This window comes from Ascaphus truei, unplaced genomic scaffold, assembly GCF_040206685.1.
Source record: "Ascaphus truei isolate aAscTru1 unplaced genomic scaffold, aAscTru1.hap1 HAP1_SCAFFOLD_251, whole genome shotgun sequence".
Lineage (NCBI taxonomy): Eukaryota > Metazoa > Chordata > Amphibia > Anura > Ascaphidae > Ascaphus > Ascaphus truei.
Window position 1 is genome coordinate 551,396 of NW_027455440.1, and position 9,811 is coordinate 561,206.

Genomic DNA, 9,811 nt, shown 5'->3' on the forward strand with positions numbered 1-9,811 from the left:
CAATGGGACAAAGCTAACAGGCCTGAGTAACTAAAGGCATACCCCGCATTAACGTACGCAATGGGACAAAGCTAACAGGCCTGAGTAACACAGGCATACCCCGCATTAACGTACGCAATGGGACTAAGCTAACAGGCTTGAGTAACACAGGCATACCCCGCATTAACGTTCACAATGGGACTATGGCCTCTACAGTATATCAGAAAAGGGGTTAAGTCTCCAGGAGAGGAATTCCTGCAGGAATGATACTCGGCCCTGCTCTATATTAGATGCTGGTGTTACATATTGGCAGGTGGCAGTGCCTGACGTACCCCGGGCCGCCCCCCGGGGCAATGAGTGAGGGGCCGAGGATCTCTCCGCTGAGCCAGATGCTTCTCTTTAATTAGCGAGTTTTGTTGCAGGCGGAGCAGCTGTCACTCAATAATCAGCACAGATCACTGTGCCTCGTGTGTGACAGGGAGGGAGAGATAACTGTGCCTCATGTGTGACAGGGAGTGAGAGATAGCTGTGCCTTGTGTGTGACAGGGAGTGAGAGATAGCTGTGCCTCATGTGTGAGGGAGTGAGAGATAATTGTGCATCGTGTGTGTGACAGTGAGAGATAGCTGTGCAGCGTGTGTGTGTGACAGGGAGAGATAGCTGTGCATCGTGTGTGTATGACAGGGAGAGATAGCTGTGCATCGTGTGTATGTGACAGGGAGAGATAGCTGTGCATCGTGTGTGGCGGAGTGAGAGCTGTGCATCGTGTGTGTGTGTGACAGTGTGAGATAGCTGTGCATCGTGTGTGTGACAGTGTGAGATAGCTGTGCATCGTTTGTGTGTGTGACAGTGAGAGAGAGCTGTGCATTGTATGTGTGAGACAGGGAGAGATATCTGTGCATCGTGTGTGACAGTGAGAGATAGCTGTGCATCGTATGTGTTGACAGTGAGAGATAGCTGTGCATCGTGTGTGTGTGTGTGTGTGTGTGACAGTGAGAGATAGCTGTGCATCGTGTGTGTGTGACAGGGAGAGATAGCTGCGCATCATGTGTGTATGACAGGGAGAGATAGCTGTGTATCGTGTGTGTGTGACAGGGAGAGATAGCTGTGCATCGTGTGTGTGTGACATTGAGTGATAGCTGTGCATCGTGTGTGTGTGACAGGGAGAGATAGCTGTGCATCGAGTGTATGTGACAGTGAGAGATAGCTGTGCATCGTGTGTGTGTGTGTGTGTGTGTGTGACAGGGAGAGATAGCTGTGCATCATGTGTGTGTGACAGTGAGAGATAGCTGTGCATCGTGTGTGTGTGTGTGTGTGACAGTGATAGATAGCTGTGCATCGTGTGTGTGTGACAGGGAGAGATTGCTGTGCATTGTGTGTGTGTGACAGGGAGAGATAGCTGTGCATCGTGTTTGTGTCAGGGAGTGAGAGATAGCTGTGCATCATGTGTGTGTGACAGGGAGAGATAGCTGTGCATCATGTGTGTGTGACAGGGAGAGATAGCTGTGCATTGTGTGTGTGACAGTGAGAGATAGCTGTGCATCGTGTGTGTGTGTGACAGGGAGAGATAGCTGTTCATCGTGTGTGTGTGTGTCAAGGAGTGAGAGATAGTTGTGAATCTTGTGTGTGTCAGGGAGTGAGAGATAGTTGTGCATCGTGTGAGTGTTTCAGGGAGTGATAGATAGCTGTGCATCGTGTGTGTGTGACAGGGAGAGATAGATGTGCATCGTGTGTGTGTGACAGGGAGAGATAGCTGTGCATCGTGTGTGTGTGACAGGGAGAGATAGCTGTGCATCGTGTGTGTGAGACAGGGAGAGATAGCTGTGCATCGTGTGTGTGTGTCAGGGAGTGAGAGATAGCTGTGCATCATGTGTGTGTGACAAGGAGATATAGCTGTGCATCGTGTGTGTGTGACAGGGAGAGATAGCTGTTCATCGTGTGTGTGTGTGTGTGTGTGTGTCAAGGAGTGAGAGATAGTTGTGCATCGTGTGTGTGTCAGGGAGTGAGAGATAGCTGTGCATCGTGTGTGTGTTTCAGGGAGTGAGAGATAGCTGTGCATCGTGTGTGTGACAGTGAGAGATAGCTGTGCATCATGTGTGTGTGTGTGACAGGGAGAGATAGTTGTGCATCGTGTGTGCATCTCTCACTGTCACACATACGATGCACAGCTGTCTCTCCCTGTCACACACACACGATGCACAGCTATCTCACACTGTCACACACACACACACACACACACACACACACACAAGGCACAGCTATCTCTCCCTGTCACATACACACGATGCACAGCTATCTCTCACTGTCACACACACGATGCACAGCTAACTCTCACTGTCACACACACACACACACGAGGCACAGCTATCTCTCACTCCCTGTCACACACACACGATGCACAGCTATCTCTCACTCCCTGACACACGCACACAATGCACAGCTATCTCTCACTCCTTGAAACACACACGATGCACAGCTATCTCTCACTGTCACACACACACACACGATGCACAGCTATGTCTCACTGTCACACACACGATGAACAGCTATTTCTCCCTGTCACACACACGATGCACAGCTATCTCACTCCCTGAAACACACACAATGCACAGCTATCTCTCCCTGTCACACACACACGATGCACAGCTATCTCTCACTCCCTGTCACACATGAGGCACAGTTATCTCTCCCTCCCTGTCACACGAGGCACAGTGATCTGTGCTGATTATTGAGTGACAGCTGCTCCGCCTGCAACAAAACTCGCTAATTAAACAGAAGCATCTGGCTCAGCAGAGAGATCCTCGGCCCCTCACTCATTGCCCCGGGGGGCGAGCCGGGGTACATCAGGCACTGCCACCTGCCAATATGTAACACCAGCATCTAATATAGAGCAGGGCCAAGTATCATTCCTGCAGGGATTCCTCTCCTGGAGACTTAACCCCTTTTGTGATATACTGTAGAGGCCAGTGAGGCAGGGGTGAGGCAGGGGTTACTATGGGGTGAGGCAGGGGTTACTATGGGGTGAAGCAGGGGTTACTATGGGGTGAAGCAGGGGTTACTATGGGGTGAAGCAGGGGTTAATATGGGGTGCGGCAGGCGTTAATATGGGGTGAGGCAGGGGTTACTATGGGGTGAGGCAGGGGTTACTATGGGGTGCAGCAGGGGTTACTATGGGGTGAGGCAGGGGTTACTATGGGGTGAAGCAGGGGTTACTATGGGGTGAGGCAGGGGTTACTATGGGGTGAGGCAGGGGTTACTATGGGGTGAGGCAGGGGTTACTTCTTTCTCTCTCAGGCCTGAGTAACTACAGGCACACCCGCAATAACGTACGCAATGGGACTAAGCTAACAGGCCTGAGTAACACAGGCATACCCCGCAGTAACGTACGCAATGGGATTAGGCTAACAGGCCTGAGTAACACAGGCATACCCCGCATTAACGTACGCAATGGGACTAAGCTAACAGGCCTGAGTAACTACAGGCATACCCCGCATTAACGTACGCAATGGGACTAAGCTAACAGGCCTGAGTAACTACAGGCATACCCCGCATTAACGTACACAATGGGACTAAGCTAACAGGCCTGAGTAACTAAAGTTATACCCCGCATTAATGTACGCAATGGGACAAAGCTAACAGGCCTGAGTAACACAGGCATACCCCGCATTAACGTACGCAATGGGACAAAGCTAACAGGCCTGAGTAACACAGGCATACCCCGCATTAACGTACGCAATGGGACTAAGCTAACAGGCTTGAGTAACTACAGGCATACCCCGCATTAACGTACGCAATGGGACAATCTAATAGGCCTGAGTAACTAAAGGCATTCCCCGCATTAACGTACGCAATGGGACTAAGCTAACAGGCCTGAGTAACTAAAGGCATACCCCGCATTAACGTACGCAATGGGACTAAGCTAACAGGCTTGAGTAACTACAGGCATACCCCGCATTAACGTACGCAATGGGACTATGGCCTCTACAGTATATCACAAAAGGGGTTAAGTCTCCAGGAGAGGAATTCCTGCAGGAATGATACTCGGCCCTGCTCTATATTAGATGCTGGTGTTACATATTGGCAGGTGGCAGTGCCTGACGTACCCCGGGCCGCCCCCCGGGGCAATGAGTGAGGGGCCGAGGATCTCTCCGCTGAGCCAGATGCTTCTCTTTAATTAGCGAGTTTTGTTGCAGGCGGAGCAGCTGTCACTCAATAATCAGCACAGATCACTGTGCCTCGTGTGTTACAGAGAGGGAGAGATAACTGTGCCTCATGTGTGACAGGGAGTGAGAGATAGCTGTGCCTTGTGTGTGACAGGGAGTGAGAGATAGCTGTGCCTCATGTGTGACGGAGTGAGAGATAATTGTGCATCGTGTGTGTGACAGTGAGAGATAGCTGTGCAGCGTGTGTGTGTGACAGGGAGAGATAGCTGTGCATCGTGTGTGTATGACAGTGAGAGATAGCTGTGCAGCGTGTGTGTGTGACAGGGAGAGATAGCTGTGCATCGTGTGTGTATGACAGGGAGAGATAGCTGTGCATCGTGTGTGTGACAGGGAGAGATTGCTGTGCATCGTGTGTGGCGGAGTGAGAGCTGTGCATCGTGTGTGTGTGACAGTGTGAGATAGCTATGCATCGTGTGTGTGTGACAGTGAGAGAGAGCTGTGCATCATGTGTGTGTGTGTGTGTGAGACAGTGAGAGATAGCTGTGCATTGTATGTGTGAGACAGGGAGAGATATCTGTGCATCGTGTGTGACAGTGAGAGATAGCTGTGCATCGTATGTGTTGACAGTGAGAGATAGCTGTGCATCGTGTGTGTGTGTGTGTGTGTGTGTGTGACAGTGAGAGATAGCTGTGCATCGTGTGTGTGTGACAGGGAGAGATAGCTGTGCATCATGTGTGTGTGTGACAGTGAGAAATAGCTGTGCATCGTGTGTGTGTGACAGTGAAAGATAGCTGTGCATCGTGTGTGTGTGTGACAGGGAGAGATAGCTGTGCATCATGTGTGTGTGTGACAGTGAGAGATAGCTGTGCATCGTGTGTGTGACAGTGAAAGATAGCTGTGCATCGTGTGTGTGTGTGACAGTGAGAGATAGCTGTGCATCGTGTGTGTGTGTGTGACAGGGAGAGATAGCTGTGCATCATGTGTGTATGACAGGGAGAGATAGCTGTGTATCGTGTGTGTGACAGGGAGAGATAGCTGTGCATCGTGTGTGTGACATTGAGTGATAGCTGTGCATCGTGTGTGTGTGACAGGGAGAGATAGCTGTGCATCGTGTGCATGTGACAGTGAGAGATAGCTGTGCATCGTGTGTGTGTGTGACAGTGAGAGATAGCTGTGCATCATGTGTGTGTGACAGTGAGAGATAGCTGTGCATCGTGTGTGTGTGTCAGGGAGTGAGAGATAGCTGTGCATTGTGTGTGTGTGACAGAGAGAGATAGTTGTGCATCGTGTGTGTGTGACATGGAGAGATAGCTGTGCATCGTGTGTGTGATAGTGAGAGATTACTGTTCATCGTGTGTGTGTGTGACAGTGAGAGATAGTTGTGCATCGTGTGTGTGTGACATGGAGAGATAGCTTTGCATCGTGTGTGTGTGATAGTGAGAAATAGCTGTGCATCGTGTGTGTGTGACAGTGAGAGATAGTTGTGCATCGTGTGTGTGTGTCAGGGAGTGAGAGATAGCTGTGCATCGTGTGTGTGTGTGACAGGGAGAGATAGCTGTGCATCGTGTGTGTGTCAGGGAGTGAGAGATAGCTGTGCATCGTGTGTGTGACAGTTGTAATACTGTGCACTGAAATGTAATTGGTACTCCTAACAATAATCAGTATACATTCAGGAGAAGGATTTACTGTTATATCATAACATACTGTAACCACCATCTGATTCCTTGTCCCATACATATAAATCAATACAAACTCCGCTGGGTATATACTGTTACTTTGCAGCCATGTTAATAAAGGGCAGACAATTTGATGCATATTTAACATGGTATCACTACTTAGAATAAAGTTGGTTTAATTCACAAACTACTGTAAGAGTGGCAGCTTATTGGAAATTACACCCTTAAAGAAAGGATGAATATATTCAATAGAGAATGTTACTATCCCCATTAGGAATAAGTATCACTTATACAGTATATGTATAGAAAGACATATCTAATTAGAGACAAAGAATGATTATCTTAAATCACACACTGAATTTAATACAGTAACGAACCTCAGAAAGATATATAGTCCATCTATGTCTGATAAATAAAGACATAGGAATATCTTAAATCACACTGAATTTAATAAAGAAAGATATATAGTCCATTTATGTCTAATAAATAAAGACATAGATAGGAATATCTTAAATCACACATATCACTCATAATTTGAATGTAAAGGAAAGAATTTAAATCAACAAATATTGATGAACTACATTTGTTGAAAAAAGACATCTTAAATAATCAGACACATATAGTCCCTCAAATAGTGTATATAGAGGGGAAAGAGATTCACTGTCTAATGTGTCTAATAATTAAAGACACAGATCGGGGTTATCTTAATTTGCACAATTCTTTACTTAAAATCTAATACACAGAGTAATACATATAGCAGTGGGAATATACTGAAACCCCAAATAGTACAATATAACACAGAATCCATAGCATAAACTTAATGCAAAGAGAAGTGTTAAATAGAGATATAACCAATCTCTGAATGTTAAAGACACAGATCTGGTTATCTATAATCACACAAGTTATATTTTATAATCTATATAGAATAGTGCAGATACACAAAGTATGTTACATAGTATACAAACTCAATGTAGAAGAGAAATATTACATCAAGATGTTTCTCAATCAATTGGATTGCGCTTATGGGAACCAATAGAAACAGGGAAGTGCCTATAAAGAAGGTAGGGACAGATATACCCACATTAACTCCTGAAGAAGCCTTAGTGAATTGCACTAAAATATACCCCATAATTAATACAAATTGAATGCATTTTAAACAGTAGAGAATGTGTATCTATGTACGAGGGGGGGAAGGAGTCCAAAGTCGTGACTGTTCAGAGTACAGAGTAGGAGTGAGATTTTGATCAAGAATGGAGCCGGCATCGACAGCAGAGAAGTCTGAGATCTCCCGAGATAAGATGTGATTTCTTACTGAAGCTTTTTCCACATTCAGGGCAGTTTATAGGGTGTCATCCCTGTGTGGATTGTTTGGTGTCTAACAAGATGCGATTTCCGACTGAAGCTTTTCCCACATTCAGAGCAGTTATAGGGCCTCTCCCTTGTGTGGATTCTTTGGTGTGTAACAAGATGCGATTTCCGACTGAAGCTTTTCCCACATTCAGAGCAATCATAAGGCTTCTCCGCCGTGTGGATTCTTTGGTGTGTAACAAGACTTGATTTTTGACAGAAGCTTTCCCCACATTCAGAGCATTTATAAGGTCTCACCCCTGTGTGGATTCTTTGGTGTGTAACAAGAATTGATTTCTGCTTGAAGCTTTTCCCACATTCAGAGCAGTTAAAAGGTCTCACATCTGTGTGGATTCTTTGGTGTGTAACAAGAGCCATTTGTTACTGAAGCTTTTCCCACATTCAGAGCAGTTAGAAAGTCTCACGCCTGTGTGGATTCTTTGGTGTGTAACAAGATGCGATTTCTTAATGAAGCTTTTCCCACATTCAGAGCAGTTATAGGGTCTCTCCCCTGTGTGGATTCTTTGGTGTCTACAAAAACTTGATTGATCATGGAAACTAGTCCCACATTCAGAGCAGTTATAAGGCTTCACCCCTGTGTGGATTCTTTGGTGTGTAACAAGACCTGATTAATGACTGAAGCTTTTCCCACATTCAGAGCAGTTATAAGGCTTCACCCCTGTGTGGATTATTTGGTGTGTAACAAGATTTGATTTCTGACTGAAGCTTTTCCCACATTCAGAGCAGTTATAAGGCTTCACCCCTGTGTGGATTATTTGGTGTGTAACAAGATGATATTTCTTATTGAAGCTTTTCCCACATTCAGAGCAGTTATAGGATTTCTTCCCTGTATGGATTATCTGCGGTATAACATTACCGTATGTCCCACAGTAGGGGTTCATGTCTCTGTTCTTTAAACCCTCTCCTTGTCTTGCGGTGTCTGTAAGTTTAGTAAAAGGCTGTTGATGTATAGGAATGCTCTGCCGAGTTTCTGGTAATCTTGTTCCAATTCTCATACAGACTTATGCAATGTTGAAGTCCTTAAAACATATTTCCATTAACCCCTCATGTAATTTGATGTTTGGGACATTTCTTACGTTGCTTCTTGCTCACAGACGAGTCATGTGCTGAAGATACATCTATGGTGAGAAAATGTATTAATGTAACATTGCAATGCATCAGAGAAGATTTGGATGAGAGATATATGTTCATTGAGTTGAACCTTTATAAAATTCTACTCGTGCAACATACTGAACATAATTAAAGCTACATTGTTATCGTTACATTCACCCAGAGGAAGGCAAAAAAAACACCCCAATTAATCATGTTACAATTATGTCTCATAAATGGAAATAAATATTTTCTCCTCACGCCAGTAATAGAAATCACATTACTCCCTGTATCAATGTTCTTCATATATTGTTCTTATCAAATAACTTTTGTTGTACTTTGTGATATATTAACCCTTTAGTGGCTCAAGGGGCCAGCTAGCCATTGGCATCCCACGAGTATCTGACCACTTGTGACGGTAGCTTTGAGACAGGCTATTAATAATACACACCAAAATATAACTGGGTTGAACTGGACGAGACTTAGATATGATAAAATATAATTTATTCCTTGAAAAAGGTGAACACACGAGATATACAAATGACAGACAAAATATGGACACTCACTTAAGATGGAATGATGAAACAGTCACATCTGGACTGGCAGTTCATACAGCAATCTTCATAATCATCAAGACACGAAAGACAATAGCCATAGGCTGAGCCTGGTTCTTATACAATTATTTCCCATTGAACACAACCTAAACCCAGCCCCTCTCATAAATCAGTGGTGAGGTTGACAGTTTTCCTCAGAGTAAAACTCCTCCCACCCAAGGACGTTTAAAAACTGCTTTTCCTATCTAAATAACGTCATAACTTCAGTTCAGTGAAACTTACTGGCACGCGAGCCATATTAATACATTCCGACACGCATGACGCTCCCAATAAGACTAAATATTACAGTGTAATACTAAAATTAAGAGAGATATTAATATCTGTCTCATAGGACCTGCTAAACAGCAGGTGTCTGTAATCATTATTTGCGGCTCGGCCCCCCGCTTACACATATGTAACTTATAGCATGTTCAGCCGAGGACATCTCATAATATTCTTATATTTAATAAGGTCACTCATTCTGTAGCCCCACTCCTAAATCAGGGGCGTTTGGCCAGTCTACCAAATTGAGTGTCTGGCAGGATACTATGGTTTGTAAGTGTGAGTTTTAACACTCACCAACCACTCCAGCTTCCTAAACATTTGGTCGCATTCCTTAGTAGGCAGGCATCTTTGAGGGTAACTTAAACAAAGGGCTAGAATCACTATTCAACTATTAACCCTTGCCCTCCCGGATGGATTCCAGTGTTTGTGTGGTGCAGTCACTGGAACAGAAACAATAAATTTTTACAGGGGAATAAACAGTTGGATGGCTGAAGCAAGGCAAAACCACATTACTGGACTCCAGCCCAGTTAACCCCTTGCTTCTCAGGTGAGAGTAGAGGGTGGCCTAATGGGGTTTAACCCCTGTAATCCTGGGCCAAAAACCCCACACTTGACACCACTAATGTCCAAAAATGGGTAAATATACAGCTTACAGTAGAC

General features: G+C 45.2%; 1 pseudogene; it reads right to left on the reverse strand.

The window, feature by feature from the left end:
- Window positions 1-6,515: 6,515 nt before the first annotated feature.
- On the reverse strand, window positions 6,516-9,611 carry LOC142481319 (uncharacterized; annotated as a pseudogene).
- Window positions 9,612-9,811: the final 200 nt, after the last annotated feature.